General features: G+C 40.9%; 1 pseudogene; it reads left to right on the top strand.

The window, feature by feature from the left end:
• The window catches only part of LOC124083220 (mRNA decay activator protein ZFP36-like), a 173,395-nt pseudogene that overhangs the window by 56,148 nt on the left and 97,923 nt on the right, over positions 1-19,324 (top strand).

Raw genomic sequence — 19,324 nt, 5'->3', positions numbered from 1 at the left:
CAACGCTGTCAATAGTTACATCCTTAACAGCAAGGTTCAGACAGAATGACCCTACGAAAGGAGGAGTCCCCCTTCCCACTCATCCTACCGAGCTAACTAATGAAAACAGTAGCATGGAGGAGGCTTTTTTGGAAAGTTTCACTTAGGGACCAGAATAAGAACTGTCTACTTGCCTCTAGAGCAGTTCTGTTTTGCAGAATACTCTGATATTATGTTCTGTAACTGCATAGTCTCACACAGTAGCCACTTCTCACATGTGACTATGAAGCATTGGAATGAGTCTAGACACTGGAGAAGTGTTTAATTTTATTTAATTTAAATTTAATAGTCATGTGTGGCTAGTGGCTCCCATAGTGGATCAGGTCAGTGTTTGCTTCAATTTTTCAAGTTTTTAACACTGAGGAACAGTTTTGCATATTAAGAATTACCTTTAACTAGAAAAGAGGTTCAAACTGTAAGTTCAGCCTAACAAGACAGGAGCAAGAGTGGGAAGGCTTTAGTTGTTGATGATGGCATCCACCATCAGGGCAATGATTTAGCTGTAGAGGCTCAGGGGCAATGTCGCAGCTTTAAAGGATAGACTCTCAAGAGAGAGAGAAAGCAGTGCACCTACATACATATAGCCAGAAAGTAGAAACATATGTGAATCTGCCAAAACGTGAGATCTCTTGCACATGATTAGATGCATCTTTAATTTCTTTTATCTGTAGTTTAGGTGCAGTTTAAAGTAGCTGAATGGTTGCCTTTGTGCTAATATCATTTAACACTAAGTTTGAGTGGCAGGTCTGATTCATCAAGATAGCAAGATCTATCCTGGTTTGGATGACTCTTCCTCCAATGGAAGACAGCTAAGAGACTACAGATTCCAGAGCTCTTCGGTCAATGCCTTTTCTAAAAAACTCTGATGTCAGACTACCCCCTGCTGGAAAGAGGAGGAAGAAAAAATAGGAACCTTAAAAAAAGAACCCCTGCCCTCCTATTTCCTACATGGGTGTTCTATTTTACTCACAATTCAGGAGTCTATCACAATGCACAAGTTGGATAAAAATGTGAGGCATCTGCCTTGGTCATGTCATTCTGTTTCTTCTGGATCTCAGGGAGCTGACAATTTAGAGGCTGACCCACGATGGGTAATGTGAACTAGATTCTGAGCCTCTTTACCACAGGCTTGCCACTCATTACAGGATCTCTGCAGTTTTATAAAGAATAGCATATTTTATGAAAAAAAACCTAAGCTAGATAAACCAGAGAGGAGTTCAAATTAATGCAGTTCACACACACAAATCAATTCAGCATGTGGATATCAGTCAGCTAACCACCTGACATAATGTCCTTCAGTCACCAAACACTGTTCAACTGTTAGCTATGAATTCAGTTATTGAAACAATTTGGCACTCACCCATATTTGCAACATCAATACACCTGTTTGCTATTAAGGCATAACAAAAGGACAAATTTCCTTTGCTATAAAGATATTTCCTAAAGTCCAAAGCAAAATCAACTGTATTTCAGCACATCTCTGACCTATAGAGTCATGATGTACACTATTTCCTATGCAAATTCAGAAATAAGCATTTATTTCTGGATTCAACTTATTTAACTCTAACCTCATTTAACTATTCTACTTTTTTAGAATTATAGAATTTTCTGTATCTATTTATCCCATTTCCAAGACAGAGTAAGATATAAAATTTATATAAAATTGATTCAGTTAAAAAAAATTCAATTCATTATATTCTTAATAAAGGGGAGTGTCATAGGTAGGACTTCATCAAAATAGTCAAGTAGCATGTGAGCAACACTGATGTACCAGATGCCATTCAACTTCATTTAAATGGACCCTGCCCCGGGGCCTTGAAGTTGTAAGCCAGACAATACTAAAGACAGGTTACACTGAAAAAAAAAAAAAAAAGCAGTGGTCTAGATATTGTTAGAAACAAACTATCACCTATTAATAAAAATTGGTTGGATTACCTATTTATTCATTTTCCTTCACTTCATGACAATTATGCTTTGACAAAATCCTGGAGCACCACTACTGAAATCTTAGAGCCCCATTTAAACCAAATTTAGTTTCTGAGAAAATGATACATTGTAAAAGCAAAGACACATTCAGTCATTAAATCTGCTGCAAGGTCTGAACTGGACAGACTAGAAATGAAGTAATGCTGTCACTTGCAAAACTGTTTATCTGCTAATAGGCACCAGCCAGCAATAACCAAGCCTGATCCCTATAGGGCATGCAGGGCTTTAGGTTGTTCTGGCATAGTGGTGATTTACGTCATCTCAAGGGCCTGAAATCACAGGAGGAGAAGGGAGGGAGAAGGCAGAGTGGAGATAATGGCAGTAAGGCAAACAAGAAGATCAATGCTGCCAGGTGTGGTGGCACATGCCTGTAATCCCAGTTGCTCAGGAGGCTGAGATAGGAGGCTCACAAGTTCAAAGCCAAGCCTCGGAGCAAAAGGGAGGCACTAAGCAACTCAGTGAGACCCTGTCTCTAAATAAAATACAAAAAATAGGGCTGGGGATATGGCTCAATGGTTGAGTGCCCCTGAGTTCAATCCCCAGTATCCCCCTCCCCCACCAAAAAAAAAAAGAAGACCAATGCTGACTTTACCATCATTTCCACTTGAAAGAACAAAAGAAGTCACCATAGGTGAATGACCAAGTTAGAGTGTCATCTAATTTCAGGAAATTCAGGAATTTCATAAAAGATAATCTGTCTTCAACTTGTCCTTGCCCCTCTCTGTTCCTCTCTTGTTTGGAACTTCACAGATGGAAGTTGCCACCCTACAAGGGTTGCATGCCCATGGATGTGCAAGTGCACACGTCTGTCTGGAAACCCTCAGAGATCCTGGAGATTCAGGACTCCACAGACATATGAGAAGATTTTGGGACATGCTCGTTCTGTCACTTGGTTAGAAGAAAGGCGTAGGCAACCAGCTGGGGAAAGTGCAGTGACCAGCTTTTCCACATCCAGAAATGAGCTCCTCCACCAGGGCTTGCACAGGCACATCTGGTGAGGATGAGACAGATCTCTTCCTTTCAGCCACCTTTATCTCCCATTGTACGAAATGAAAACAGGACTATCTATTTTCCCTACAAAGGTGTTTTGCTAAAGCTTGAAAAATGCCTTGACATAGCCGTGATCGGTGTTTCTGGAGGGAGGTTCTTCAGGCACAAAGAGGCTGCACAGGGCAGGCTGCTGGCTCCCCAGGGATCAAAGGTGCCCTGGGAGGGTCTGTTTGGACCCATGCATCGGATCTAACCCCATTCCCTTCTCCCTTCTTCACAGTTATTCTTTCTCAAAAGTGAGCAAGTGCTGACAGCCAGTAGGAACGGGGCCAAAGCTGCCCATGCACTGGGACGGCCCCTGAGAAGAGAGCTGTGGCCCGTTCCTACTGGGGCCGTCCCAGTGCATGGGCAGCTTTACTGTCAGGCTTCTGAAAGCCTAGGAAGATGGAAAGACGAAAACAGTAGTGAGCTGCAACTTAGTTCCCATCACGAACTTGACGTTGATGAAGACTTCACATCTTTTCAGATACATTAACAAAGGCTTTCACTTGTTAAAAAGGAGCCATCCGAAGGGAGAAGCATGTGGAAGAAAAATCTCTTTAAAATTTGCCTATGTCTCTAAAATTTTGGAGTGATCATAAAAAGAAATAAATTTAGGAGGTATTTTGATAAAAATTTCAAGATGCTTTTAAATTCATTAAATAAATAGATCACACCTAACCAACCACTTCATTATCTTGGCCACTTTTATGATCAATGTAAATCAATCTCAGCTAGAATATTCAATGTGGTTTTTTTTTTCAAGACAGTGGTTTCTGATCAAGACCATATGAGTCACAGATCAATTAATCTATTACGTACTAAACCTCCTCTCTGGTATTGACAATTAATGCTTATTGCACACTCAATATGTGCCAGGTACTATGTTGGCACTTTACATGCATTATCTTTAAGTCCTCAGGACAGCCTTCCAAGGGAGGTTCATGATTTTATCCCATTTACAGAAGGGGTAATGAGGAACTTAGCGAAGGTCACCTAGCAAGTAAGGCAGAGTCAGGACTGGAACCCAGTGTATACCAGAAACTGACCTCTTAACCACCATGACAATCCCCATACAACACATGGAATCTCCCATCAATTCATACACACATCTAGAGTATATATGTAAGCAATACACACATGTGTTTGTAAAAGAGCTGTGGTACTCAAGAAACGTGGGTAACCATTTCTAAACCTTGAACAGGAAAAGGTAGTCAGTCTATGCAAGTTGATCTTAGCAGCCAATGCAAATCTGTTCCATTTGGCTTTACTGACCTATCTCTGGAATAATGAAAATTTAACAACCTGAATATTCTTGGTACAAGCCTTAGATGTATTTGTCTGCATATTGCATAATACTAGGTATGTAAACTAAAAGGTCTTACTGTCTCCTACCAATCTTTCACAAACTGCATCCTTGAAGTTTGATTTAGTGTTACTGGTTTCTGATTTAATATCAAAAATAATTCCAACCCAATAAATCTCCTTACAGAGGAAGACTAAGGAAAAGGGACAGATGTGAGTGCATCTTCACGTACTGATATTACAGGTGTGAGTTTAATCAGACATAAAATTTTCACTCCATTTGCTGAAATGTACTGTGTCGATGGAGCCATCTCTTTCTCAGTGACAGGCATGATGTTAATTTCTCATGAGTCACATGTGAAGTGACCAGGGGAAGAAATACAATCAATCCATCCAGAAATTGGATCTGCAAAGGTACCCTAGTAATGGAATGGAAATACCATAGAATCTGCTTAGCGCTAAGGTCTTGACAACATCTATTCTGCTTGGCACTGAGAAGAAATTTTTTAAAAGAGAAGAAAGGGGAGAAGGATAAAGTGGAAATCTAATTTTGAGAAATAAGGATTAAAGGTTCCATTATTCATGCTGTTTTCACTGTATATATTGAGTTAACAACATGTGATTTTACTGGATGAAAATGTGGGCCCCATGCAAGGAGAGTGTGGTGCAGATAAATCCCCACAGCGACAGTAATAAGTGAGGGTTAGTGTCTTGTCTGCGTGCGGCTGTAAACAGTACTGTGTTTGGAGCTGGTGTAATAAGTGGAGATTGTTCCTGGACTTACTGGGGAGCACAGATAGTTTCTGCTGCTGGGAAAGCAACCCCCCCTGAGGCACACCACCGCTATCTTCCTGCTTATCCTGTTGTAATGTGTGAATTGTGGGCCCCAAAGTGCAAAGTCCCTGCAGGAGGCAGGTCTGAAAGCTCCTCTGAGTTGGCTGCCTGCCTTCTTTTATTTATTTATTTATTCTTTCTACACATGGTTTTGTCAATACTTGAGAGGTATATGTCCACCCCCCACCATCAACAACTCACTCCCTTCCTATCCTAAGGTTTAGGGGTCAGGAGAAGAAAAAAAAATGTTGAACCAGTTAAGTAAAGGAAACCCTGAGGAGCCCAAGTGTGGATCAATCCATTGTGATCGGGCAAGAAGGAGAAAAACAGATAATAAATTGATTTCAGAGCCCTGTCATGAGTTCCAATCTACGGCCCCCTCACCAGGCTCCAAGGTCACATGGCTAAAGACAGGTCATGACACCAGGGGAGGACAGCAACAGCTCTTCCAAATCTCATAATGTGCTAGCTAGCTAAGAAAAACGGGGACTTAACCTCAGCCCTTCCTGATGTCCAGGATTAAAAAGAAAAGGTACTTATGCCTTCAAACTGATGCCGGTGGTAAGCTGCATACCTTCTAAAACTTGTCACCTTACAACTGCCTAGTGTATTCACTGTTACAAAGCCTGCACATTACAGTGAAGACTGGATCAGGCGAGAGTCATCAATAGATGATAAATCCAGAGGAAATTTCAGTGTAGGGAAAGATATTTCTGTGATTTTAAAGTGCCTTCTCACAAGGAGAAATGCAGTAATTATGTAACAGAGAACCCCGGCAGCATCTAGACAGAGTGATCAAAACACCATCTGAGAATACAACAGACACTAGTATGGCAATATGTAAATCAATGGATGTGTAACTGATGTGATTCTGCAATCTGTATATGGGGTAAAAATGGGAGCTCATAACCCACTTGAATCAAAGTGTGAAATATGATATATCAAGAACTATGTAATGTTTTGAACAGCCAACAATAAAAAATTAAAAAAAAAAAAAAACACCATCTGAGATGCCCGTCATTTCCCTCTGGATGTGCCAGGAGATCAACAGTGGAGCACATTGGCACAGAACACGTCCAGGTGAGCCAGCATCCAACCACACGAAAGCCTCTGACAAGATGAGAAATGTTCTAATGAAAAAAAGATGGGGGCCTGTATTCTTCAAAAATGCCAAAGTCACTGGGGATGTAGCTCAGTGAGAGAGCTCTTGCCTAGTGTGTGCAAGGCCCTGGGTTCAAACCCACTACCACCAAAAAAAAAAAAAAAAATCTGTATATTCCACATTAAAGAAGGCTAAAGACACGACAACTCATTGGAATACCTGACACTAGACTGAATCCTGTGTTGAGAGAGCAAAAGGCCATACAGGCCACTCACAAAATCAAAATATGGACACTAGCCTAGATAAAAAGTATGTATCAATGATAAATTTTCTGAAGCTGATTATTGGATACTGAGCTTAGATATGAAAGTATACCTGTATTAAGAATATGCTCTAAAATATTAAAGGATAAGGACCATAACATATGTAAATGGCACTTAAAAAATATAGTGTGAGTGTATATGTGTGTCTGTGTGTATGTATGTATATATACATACATATATAAAATCTTACAGAGGTATAGACACTGTATACATGGAAAGAAATTACAAAGAAAGCAAATGGAATAAAATGATGTTGATACTGTTCTAATTCTTGCAAGTTTTCTGTAAGTTTGAAATTACTTTCAAGTAAAAAGATTTTTATAAGAATTGTAAGCCTTCCGGTCAACACTGCATCTTTCCTAACTTATTTCATTTGAATAGATGCAGGAAACAAGGACAGGACCCAGAGATGTACTGGCACACTTCATCCTGTACCTGTTCTACCAGAGCCATGACATCTTGTACTCAAACCACCCCCCAATTTCTAACCAAGAAGTGGGTTGTTGAGGGCAGCTGTGTACTATGCTGACAAATTTTCATGCATAAAAGAAAATCAGTTTTGTTTTTTTTAAAAAAACTGCCTGCCACCTCCTAAAGTCATGAACTCTTCAACACTGGAATTCTAAAGAAATTTTATGTTGTTAGAAATTTCCAATTATGATCATATGTGCCATACTCTAATTTTCCAACACAAAAATAGATAGATGGCACTCTAAAATAATTCAAACTAAGACCTATGATATAATTTGACTAAAAAAACCATATTGTTGTAGGTTACATTATCACTACCTTTTTATTTAACTAACAATGTTTTCACCATGTCTTCACTGATAGCCCACAGATATCCAAGTGGTTGGCAACTCAGTCTCAACTCTTAGTTAACTGAGACTCATGGTCTTGCATTTCTATTCAACCTCTTTCTGATTCTGCAATTTAATAAAGAGATTGTGACCTTTTTTATTTTTAAGTAGAAGGTCTTACTAAGTTGCTGAGGCTGGTCTTGAACTTGTGATCTACCTTCCTCAGCCTCCCAAGTCACTGCAATTACAGGCATCTGAACCCAGTAAGATTTTTGACATTCTCTAGGCCAAGAACAGGTTGATTTGTCCCTGGGAAACATCAGCATTGATAGTTTTTTTCCAGCTCTGTATTCATTGCTCAGAATGGTGAGGTAACTGGGGTACCCTGTTACACATGTCTATATATTCATCAGCAACTTGAGTGGCAAGAAGAGAAATGATTGGAAAGATTACCTCTGGAGGATCCAGCTGATATTTGGAGTGACGTCCTCCTCCTTGGTAGGTCTTGAACACCAGATACCCACCTAGACCTGTAAGAGACGGTTCATATTTTGCTAAGCTGCTCATTCTCTTTCCACTTAGCCTGGCAGCCTCCTGACAGCCACTTTTCAAGAAGCAAATGTCTGACACTCAACGTCAGCTCACCCTCTCTGGACTTCTCAGGATCCTGAATATCTCTAGTCCTTGCTGCCTCAGTGTTCTTCATTGCTTTCAGACAAATGGTTTTTAATATTTGTCCACATGTTCTAATTATTCTCACCTGGAAAGCAAGGCCAAAATAAAATACTATAGCATAGCTGGATGTGTCAGTATGATTATTGAGCAAACACAGGAAGATGTGAAATTTGACCAGAGAGAAACTTGAATCAAGTGAGGAGGATGGTTATGAAACAGTATCAAAGATGAGAAGGATGTGGCTCTCACGGACATGGAAACAAACAGCAGAAAAAATGTGGATGAGTGTATCTCATCATTCAGCAAGTGACCAAAGCTTACTCTCTCATACTTTTCCTCCTTTAAAAACTAAGTGATGCTTTTTGTCCCTATTTAGCTTTACCTGCACAGGGACAGAAAGAGGACTTCAGTGAATTAAACCAGTCTTCTCAACTGCAAAATGTAAATAATAACAGGAGCCACTTCACAGCACAGGAGGCTACAGGAGAGCCTTTACTGAGCACTTACTATATGACAGGCCCTGGAGACACTCCACATTTAAACCTCACCACCACCCTTTGCCACAGTCTGGCTGGGCACAATCAGGAGCCACTTGTCAAAAGAAACTAACTTTATTTTTAGAACCACACACGCCAAACAAAACAGCCTCTCAGGAAAAACCCTCAGAGCCTCAACTGCCACCACCGGCTTTCCACAAGCCTCTCTCTCCCACACAAGCTTCTCTCCACCTCCCACAATCCTCCTGCTCTTGAGGCCGATTGGCTGGGTCACGTGGGCGGAGCCAAAAAAGTCCCCCAATGAGCAGCTCCGTGGTCTGAAAGAGCAGGGAAACAGCCCAATGAGCATCACCGCAGAGGAGCCAATCAGCTAGATGTTGCTGGGGCCACTGTGAGCCAATCATCAGCCGGCAGCTGGAAGTTTGCTGGGGCCCCTTCGGCTGTGGCTCTCAACAACCCTTGACAGGGACACCACTATTTTCTCCACTTTACAGAGGAAAAAATTGAGAAAATAACTGGCCCAAAGTCTCATAACTATGAAGTGGGCAAAGCTAGGGTGCAAACCCAAGCAGTCAACTGTGGGTTTGATGGAGCTTTACGTATATAAAGCATTCTTTAATGATAGCCACCACGTGGCTGGGAAGCTTGGAGTCAAAGAAGCAGGATCGCAAGTTACTTCTTGTAAGTCAAAATATATATATTGGCCTGTCAGCTGCCCCCTTCCCTGTTCCTGGCATTTTGTCAAAGTTACCACTTGCTGGAGATTCCCAGCCTATAGCCCCTGCCTCTCTTCCACCTTCCAAAAAGCAAGGAAGGACCTGACAATTGACTCCTTCCTTGTACCCGATGTTGAGACTAACCCTATAGCCTCTTTATCTCATTTAATCCACAGCCTGTCTGGGAGCTTGCTTTTATTATCTTAGTTTTAACTGTTTTTATTATTTTATAATTTAATAGTTGAGGAAACAGGAGCCCACACCATTTCATAGCTTGCTGTTGTCTGCCCTCAGAATCTAAAACCTGTTCACTGAATTGTGCAATTCCATTTCAGATCCAAAAGACAATGCTGGAGGTTGGGTTTCACAAAGAAGCATTTCTTCTTTCTTTTTTATTTATTTTAATTATGTACATATGACAGCAGAATGCATTTTGATTCATTGTACACAGTTGCAGCACAACTTTTTATTTCTCTGGTTGTATACAATGTACATCGCACCATATGTGCAGTCATACATATACCTAGGGTAATGATGTCCATCTCACTCCACCATCCTTCCTGCCCCCATGCCCCCTTCCCTCCCCTCTCTCCTGTTTGCCCAAAGTTCCTCCATTCTTCTCATGCCCCCCCCCACCATTATAGATCAGCATCCACTTATCAGAAGAACATTCAGCCTTTGGTTTTGTGGGATTGGCTTGCTTCACTTAGCATGATGTTCTCCAGCTCCATCCCTTTGCCTGCAAATCCATAATTTTATTCCTTTTAATGCTGAGTAATATTCCATTGTATATATACACCACAGTTTCTTTATCCATTCATCTATTGAAGGGCATCTAGGTTTGGTTCCACAGTTTAGCTATTGTGAATTGAGCTACTATAAACATTGAAGTGGCTGCATCCTTATAGTATGCTGATTTTAATTCCTTTGGGTAGAGACTAAGGAGTTTCTGAGATGCTCTAAAACCAGTATCTCAAAAACTAGAGGCTGGGTCCTTGACTAGCAAGGAATCCTCGTGGGAAAAACCTCTTCAAGAGCTTTTCTTTATAGGTTAAAATCTTCTAGAAAAATAATGAATACTGCCAAACTTAATTTGTCCCCAAATTTACCAAAGAAGAGATTTCATTTCTATAAACAATGGAAAATCCAATATTTAGTATAATACATGAATCACACTGCCAAAATTTAAGGACAGTGAAATTTGAATTGCTCTGCATACGGGGGGAATTCTTCCCTCTCTCCCCAGTTCCCAGAGTGGCCCCCCGGAAAAGGTTGGCTGCAAGAAGTGTACAGCGATCAGCTTATGCAGTTCCATAGCTGGCAGACATCAGGCTCCCCATCAGGAGGTTAAGAGGAGTCTGAACAAATGTTATAAACTGGGAATTGAACTCTTTTTCTGCATGCCTGGTTATAATGAATGATATCTGGAGACTCTTTGACCAGGAAATTAAAAAATCTACATTTCATGATTTAGTGGAAAGAATAGTAATTTTTGATCAAGTTAAGGGGGCCTCAGGGAATGGCTCTGCCCCATTCTAACACTTCTCACTGTGTGTCCTTGAACAATTTGCTTAACCTCTCTGTGCTTCTACTTCCTCATTAGTATTATTCTCACTTGAGAATACTAGGAGGATGCTGGTGAATGGATCATGGGATCATGGAACCACAGCAGGTTAGGTTTCTTATCCTAGCCTTTCAGAATAGGGACCCTGAGGTAATATTAAGCAATATTTCTCTTGCTTAATCCCTAAGCAACCTTTCTTCAATTTCAGTATACAGAGAATTATCAGGACACTTTTTGAAACAAGAATTTTCTTGCCCTAATGCAGCAGTGAGATGACAGGCAGCCTCTATAGCCCCCACTTTGAATAACACTGCCCAAGGTCTTTCTAACAATGCCCCTGTTGGGACCAAAACCACACCTTTATTGTACCTCTCTAAACTAAACCCAGGAACCCACATTTTCTCCTTTTCTTGTTTTCTATTTGCACTGGTCAGGGTGCCAACGGTCCCTGTTTGCCTCCTTCCTGAGTTTCCTGGGACATTTGGGCACAGAGTGTACTGCCAGTTCCATAGCACCCTCTCTGCCTGCCAGATTTATGCCACCATCAGCTGCTTCCAAAAACCTAAATCATGCCTAAGACAGTCTGTGCAGAGGGGACCTTGAGGCAAAAAGTTAAGTGAGAAGTGGAATCACTCCACGGCAATTAGAGTCCTTTGAAATGACTTTCACTTCTCCTAAGTATTTTAAAGAAATATGATTTCCCACCACAAAGCCTGTGAAGCTTTCCTGATATTGTTATTTAGGAAATGTACAAATAGAGGGTAGTGGCAGCCCGGGTTTCTCTGGATCACCGAATTCTACAAACAGTACCTAGGTTTTGTTTTAGCCAAAGATTTTTGTTATTGTTGTTTATCTGCTTACCAAAAACAGCTGGTAAGTTAACATATTCAACCTCATTTACTTATGCTCTCTTCCATTTCGTCCTAACTGATGAGAATGAAAACGAACAGCCACTGATCCTCTACGTGCACAGGAAGACGCAGGCGAGGAAGGGGAAGATGCCAGCGTCTGGATTCTCCCACAACGACAACGCGGCTCGCAGGGCATTCCCGTGTGTGCAGCTGCAGGGCAGCTACAGAGCCTACTCCTATCTCCAGATCCTCATCCCGACCGGGGATGAAATCAGTGTGTGGAAGCCAGGCGTGAACTGAAAAGAGCCCCCACGAAACCTTGGCTATGGATGCAATCCCTGCTACCACTCATTGTCAGCGTGAAAGGTGCACGAAAACCATCCACTGTTCTGAAGTTAATCCTGTCTGATCTATTAGTGTTCAGCTACTATAGGATGATTAACCTACCAAGACTATAATCGGTGTCTAGGAGAAGAAAATATACAGTGGTCGTGGCAATGGGGGGGGGGAGGTCTTTGATTAAGACTCCCATAAGTCCCATGTATACATAGTCCTTATCATAATTAAGAATTTCTCTTCCTCTCTCATCCTCCGTCTTCCCTCTTGTGTTCACAATATGCGACTTCCAACAGAAATTCCTCTTGTTCCAAAGTACAAAAATCAACACCTACCAGCTCTCTTTTTATTCAACCCTGGTGCCTTCTCATACCCATTCCTGAAATAATATCCTAAAGCAATCACTTGTTGCTGCAGGGTAACGGGACAGCATGAAAAAGAATATCAAATGAGAACTGTGCAGTCTCTGAAAATTTCAAATGTGGCCGAACGAAGCCATCTCTGTTTCTTACTCAAGCGCAGAGCTCCCCCTAATGACCAGCCTCTGAGGGGAAAAAAGAAGAGAGCCACTAGTTTTATATTGTCCTACATTTCCATTTATAAAACAAAGTAAGCCACTTGTCAAGTGCTAATTGCATTGGAGATAATAATGCCCTCCTTGTTACCCTCTTGCTGGCCACCCACAATTTTCCCTACCACTCCCAGCAGGCTCTGTTAAAACCCCACTCATCAAGGTCACCCGTGGGGGTTCCCATGTCCCCCACTAGGACCCAGCCTATGGCACGGTGAGATCTTTCACACCGAACCTGGTTTAGATGGCATCTCCTCATCACAAGTGCCAGACTGTCACAGGGGACTCCCGGGACCCGTTTGAAAAATTATATTTTGGGTCCTGAATTAAAGGATTGTGTTTTTCCTGCAGGCCAGCTGCTGGCTGACTGCAGTGCCAAGAAGACTCTCTTCGAAGTGCACTCCCATGTTTCTTCCCAGCGTTGCTAATCCTCTGGCTGAGTACCAGCCGAGAAGTCTCAATGGGGGCTTGTTTACTTACTGATAGGGCAGGACCCTGGTATCTGCTCTGCTCTAGAGTACCTCAAAAACTCAAAACAGCAGCAGCTCCCTCATTGAAAGGAAATGGGTGTCGTTTTCTGAGGCCGGCAAAAGCCTCCTGTCACTCAGAGCCTCATGGCAGGCAGAACACATGAGATATGCTCCCCTCTAGCCATCCTCTGCCCCTCATCCTCTTTCAGGTTTGACTCCAGTCAAGTTTATATGATGCAGGTCCTGCCCCTGGGCTCATATCGTGTACCCTAGTGTTATGGTTTGGATCTTAAATGTCCCTCAAAAGTCCACATGCTAAGGCTGGTTGGCCAGCCTCCAGAGCTACCGGGAGGTGGTGGAGCCTTTAGGAGGTGAGGCCTCGTGGAAGGAGGTTAGGTCACTACAGGTGTGCTCTTGAAGGACACATTGGGACCCTGTCCCTCTTTTCTCTTTCTTCACTTCCTAGTTGCCATGAAGTTAGCAGCTTTGCTTGGTTAACTGCTTCCAGTCATGATGTAATGCCTCACCACAGGCCCAAAGCAATAGGGCCAATGAACTATGGACTCAAATCTCTGAAACCATGAGCCAAAGCAAAGCTTTCCTCCTTTAAAGTTGATTTTCCTCAGGTATTTTGTCATAGCAATAGGAACCTAACTAACAATGCCCAGGTATTAGATGTTGACCTCAGACTTCTTCTCCACTTCAAACCTTATTCAATGAGCTCTCAAAAGAGTCACTGGCTCCAAGACCTTCCATTAGGATACAACATGACTAAAACACTTAATCCAGGGGTGGCAAATTGCAGGTCCACAAGTCCAGCCAATTCAGGGTAGCCAGAGATTTTTTTTTAAGACCATGAAGTGTTTTCCAAAATTCTGAATTAATTACTGACATTTTAAAATCAGAATATTCATATATTAATATTTTTTAAATAAATGAAACAGGCTGTCTGGACCCTGATCCTCCAAATCATAGGGGCTAAGCCATACACAGCTGGCCCTCAGAGGAGCCTGGGGATCGCCCTCCTGTCTGTCCCACCCTAGCAGCCCTTCCACAAGCCACTGGCCTGGCCCCTGAGGCACTGTGTTTGCAACCATGAATTAATCAGATATATAACACATTAACACAGATTAGTTTATTTGGCATCTCTCCCAGGTAACATCTTAACCCAGTTAAAATGCCTGTCTACCGAAGATTCCTAAGAAGTGACTCTAATGAAATCTGATAATAGGAGGGTCAACATGGGGAAATACTCTGACTTTTGAAGGCTTTTCAGCGCCTCCCTAATGTCCCACAGACAGTTGGTTGCTTGCCATATTTTCAACATAGGACCCACTTTGTACTATCTGGTTGATTTGTTCAAATTAGTTCCACTTAAAAACTAAAAATAGACAATGTAGAATAACCTTATATCCTTTTTTGAACAAAGCAGACTATGCATAAAATAAATACAGAATTTTGAGATGGGCCTGAAAATAAACTCAAGACCAGAGCCTAAAAGAAATCACACTATTTTATTTGTGTCTTTTCTGGGTTGTCTTTTCCTTCTGATTGTTTTTTTAAGGAATCTGTATTCATAAGATAACTCAAAGAGGTTGTCTTCAGGCAAATGCTGTGTTATCTTCAGCTAAGGAAAAAAAAATAATCTGGGCAGGCCAAGAGCTATCAGAACGTCAATCACTAAGTTCAAAGTGCAGACAGCCAGTGAAAAATTCCCAGGGTGGGCAGAACTTTAAAAATTATTTTGGTAAAGGACTTGCAAGACTGTCTGTGCTGGGGATCGAACCCAGGGCCTTGTACATGCAAGGCAAGCACTCTATCAACTGAGCTATATCCCCAGTACTTTTTAAAATATGAGTTAGATGGGTGGGTTTATTGATTCAACTGATAAAGAGAAATATATAGAGAGATTATGCTGTTTAGAGAATACGAGTTCTCCATCAGAATGTGAATGTTCAGAAGACAGAATGTACCCAATTTTTATTGTCTCCCTGCAAGTTCCCATCCTTGATACACACAGTCTAGGAGCACTCTTAAATACTTGTCGCCTGACTGTGTACATGAAGCCCTGCTTCTCAGCCTATTATAACATAGCTTGTCCTCTTTTACCCAAAGGACTTTTGCAATTAGAATGTTATAATCAGAAGTTAATCAGGCAGAACATTCATAATACTGCCTATAATTTTACCAGGAAAAAAAATATACTTATACGAGACATTACTTTCTTTCTTAGTCTCTCTACCTTTTACAGCCCTATAACATTGAATTTTTTAAAATTATAGATGAAATCTTAAAACATCATTATACAAATTCTACAAAATATTTTTCTTAAAGTTAATTAGAGGGGTGTTCTTCATTATTTAAAAATCTTTTATTAAAATCCTCAACAAAAAAGAATTACACCAAAGCATTGGTAGGGCAAAGTGTCACAGGATTAGCCAAAGAGCAAGATGCCCTTCAGAAAAGATAATGACTGAAATAGAGTCAGTTAAAATGCTAAGAGGAGGGGGAAGGACAGGAGAGGGAAGGAGAAGTTAGATGGAGAATAGCCATACTGCAATACTATATTTCTGAGCATTCTGCTTTTCTCCTTGAATTCATTACTATTAACAACTGCAGGCCCTCAAAAGAACCAAAAGTCACCCTTAACCCTGGACTCTAGAAGTTACTGTCAGTCCTGACTCTCTCCCTGCTGTGCATGCCCAAGAAAGCAGAATCTTTGTAGGGCTTTTTAGCACTGGGCCTCTTTATTATACTTTAGACCTATGAGAAGGCTTCATGGTGTGTCTCTGCTAAGATTGTCTCTAGATGAAAACTAACATCCACAATTATAGAGCAATGTCCAGTGCCCTCAGCTGAAGGAGGAGAGAGATTTGCAGACGATCACTTCCCCTGAAAAACCTATTGCCCCCTCTGCACAGGTACAGGATCTGGTATCAGGACAATTTTAAGCTGACTGCCCAGTCCATAGCCAAGGAAAATAGGTCAGGTAACTTAGTGTTACCTGACCATGTGACAGGCCACTGTATATACACAAGCTCACTCAATCCTCAAAGCAATGCTACATGGTGGATGTCAGCATCCTATTTTACAAATTAAATAACGTGTCCAGTTTCTTGCTGGGAAGTTAGTGTTGGCTAGAATGTAAAGTTGTGTGCACTTGGGCACAAGTCCCTGACTCCCTGGGGGATCACTCAGAGTTAAAATGAAGCATTTTTTTTAAGCTCCCGTCAAATTTGCCAAAAATTTTTACATTTCAAATTTGCTAAAATTTGACTTACAGATCATTGTCAGAAAAGGACATATCTAACAAGGTATATGTTGTAAACAAGGGATGCCTGAAAATACCTGGTACAGTGTAGGCCGGCAGAGGTCATTTATAGTCTGTTCTAAACAAAATGTTCTTTCCTTGGCATGGATCTTTGAATTTAATATAAATTCTGTTTCAGGCTTTTCTGGCCATGCCCAATATTCATCAGGCAGACTGATGGACACCAGAGAATGTTCTGATATGAGACCAACAACATCCTAGAAAGAGAGTATTGCCATCACAACAGAATTTTGCTGCTTCTACGTGTCTTTAGATTATCCTTTTCCTTTCTCTAAGCTTATCAGAAAGAAATGAAAATCCAAATTATCACTAAAGGGATAATACAATATTCTTCCAGATTAAAAAATATTTTTTTAAAAACAACAAAGCACTATTTACAGCTTAACTTTCCACACATTTATAAACATGTTAAAACTTACAAAGGCCATAATACTGAATTCTGGATGTAAACTGTGCTCCCTTTAGTGTTTTTAATATTCTGCTCATAAAATCTCTGACTACTGAGACCCCATGTAGGAACAGTTACTGCTATTTCAAATACAACCTATAATAAAGTTAATCGGGCACACATTTAACAACATACATGTGGTAATTGTTATGGCACTGCATAGTAATTGGACATTAAGACTAAATTGTTCACATAAATTACAGGAAAATGGAAAAGTCACATTATCCCTTCCTCTATACCATTGGTTCCCAAATGCCTGTCTGCAGACCACCTCTATCTGAATCATCTGGAGAGCTTTCTGAACTTTTTAAAGTTTCTGTATCCGCCCCCAACTCTCACTGCCAAGTTAGTCAGTAGCTCTGGTATATGAGGAAGCTTTGCAATATGCCCAACTGTCTCAAGTTCAAATGCCTTCACAAGTGAGCAAGAAAGTTTGTGTATATGATAATGAAGTCTGTATATAAGAAAAGAAGCATTCCATCCAAAGACATTTAGAATGAGAATATCTTTAATACTATGAGCTACAATCTACCACCCTTTTCCCCACCTTGTACATCTGCAAATTGTTACTGAACTGAGGCTGATAGTCTGAAACCCCAGTGGACTGTATCATATTGCCCCCACCTAAAAGTTTACTTTTGTTGATGTATGAAGCATAAAGAGCACACAAAGGTGTTTCCTACTGGATACAGTCATGCCCATTACATATTATAGCTAGTCTTAGTTCCATGTTGACTCTATACATTCACTCATCTCTTTATCCACTAGGGCACCTAATATGTGCCAGCTACTGGCTTCAACACTGAAAACACAAAATTGAATGAGACGTGTAGCTCACAGTTTGGAGGGATATGTTTCAAAATCATTTTAATGGCCAGAGTAGCATCAGAATAATCTTTTAATCTAAGTAGAAAAAAAATGGATATCTCACTGTGAAAGTGCTGGGGAAATAGATCTCTAGAACATATTTTGAAACACTACTCCCCCATCTCCCACATTCCAAGACCCATATAGAGGGCAGGCCGACATCAGAAGCTCTGGAACTCTCTGAAGCAGACGTTACCTCATGCTACATGGCTTTCTTGTTCAGGGTGGCTCCAAGAGGAATGGGGCTTCCAGGTCATTCCATCCCGTCAGCAGTTGGTGATGTATTTGAATTGGCCCATTTATGGGGCTCTCTAATGAGTGACATTTATAAGGTGTCCTTCTCTTCCTTGAATCAAATGATATTGAGATTTCTTTTATCTTAAACTCCACCAGCCCTTGCTTAGTGTTTATATGGCCAAAATCTTGAGCAAGTCACTCAATTCCATTCCTGCACTCACTATTTCGCTACCGAAATGCAAACTCCCCTGGGTAATTCCAGGCAATTTCTTTACCCAGAGATCATCTCTGGCCACAGAGCAGCTCAGCTGCAACCCACGCTGTGTGCGCTGCATAATACTGTAACATTTTCAGAGTCAGGGAAGATTTATTCAGTGATCAACTGCTTCAGCATCCTGAATCACTCCAGAGACAGTCTGTTAAAGAGGGGACCTTGAGGGAACTGAAAATGTAAGCAAGAAGTGAAATAATCCTCTCTTTCCCTTTTAACCCCTTAAGGCCCCATAAGAAAATAGCATTAGCTTTTTATATGCATAGGGGAAAATGTCTGGAAGTAATTCCCTCAAAATATTGAAAGTGCTTATCAGTAGGAGGTGAAATTAAAGGTGGTTTTTCATTTATTGTCCTTGCTCATTTATATTTCCCACAATAAACCTTAATTCTGTAATAAGAAAAATATTTTAAGATGCATAGTTACACACTATCCTTCAAAAAGAAACTTATTGGGGCTGGGGATGTGGCTTAAGCGGTAGGGCGCTCACCTGGCATGTGTGCAGCCTGGGTTCGATCCTCAGCACCACATACAAACAAAGATGTTGTGTCCGCCGAAAACTAAAAAATAAGTATTAAAAAAAATTCTCTCTCTCTCCTCTCTCTCTCTCTCTCTCTCCTCTCTCTCTCTCTCTCTCTCTCTCTCTCTTTAAAAAAAAAGAAAAAGAAACTTATTGGGGGAAAAATATGTCATTGGTTATCTCAGGAACTAGGTCAGTATTTTGAAGACTAGCATACTACTCACACAAAAGATAGAAGGGTTAAATATAACCAGGGAATAAAGGCAAGAGTTTTTATTATTTGAAATCAATATAAGCCCGGGATTGCTAATAATTTTCATTTAACACTACACACTATGTAAATCTATAAAACTTATCCCACTTTGCTTTGAAACTCTTAACTTGGATTGGGTGGAGTACTTGCCTGGCTTGCATGAGTTTGACACTTAGCACCAAAAAAAAAAAAAAAAAAAAAATTAGAGGCAAATACATCCACATAGTGTGAAAAAACTAGAGTGTCATGTGCAACTCAATAAGACCCTCCAAAGTGGATATCTACTCTTCTCCATGACA

This window comes from Marmota monax, unplaced genomic scaffold, assembly GCF_021218885.2.
Source record: "Marmota monax isolate L192 unplaced genomic scaffold, Marmota_monax_Labrador192_F-V1.1 WCK01_AAM20220418_F8-fsc00013, whole genome shotgun sequence".
Lineage (NCBI taxonomy): Eukaryota > Metazoa > Chordata > Mammalia > Rodentia > Sciuridae > Marmota > Marmota monax.
Note: the sequence above shows the minus strand (reverse complement) of the source record. Positions and strands in the feature narration are given on the sequence as shown.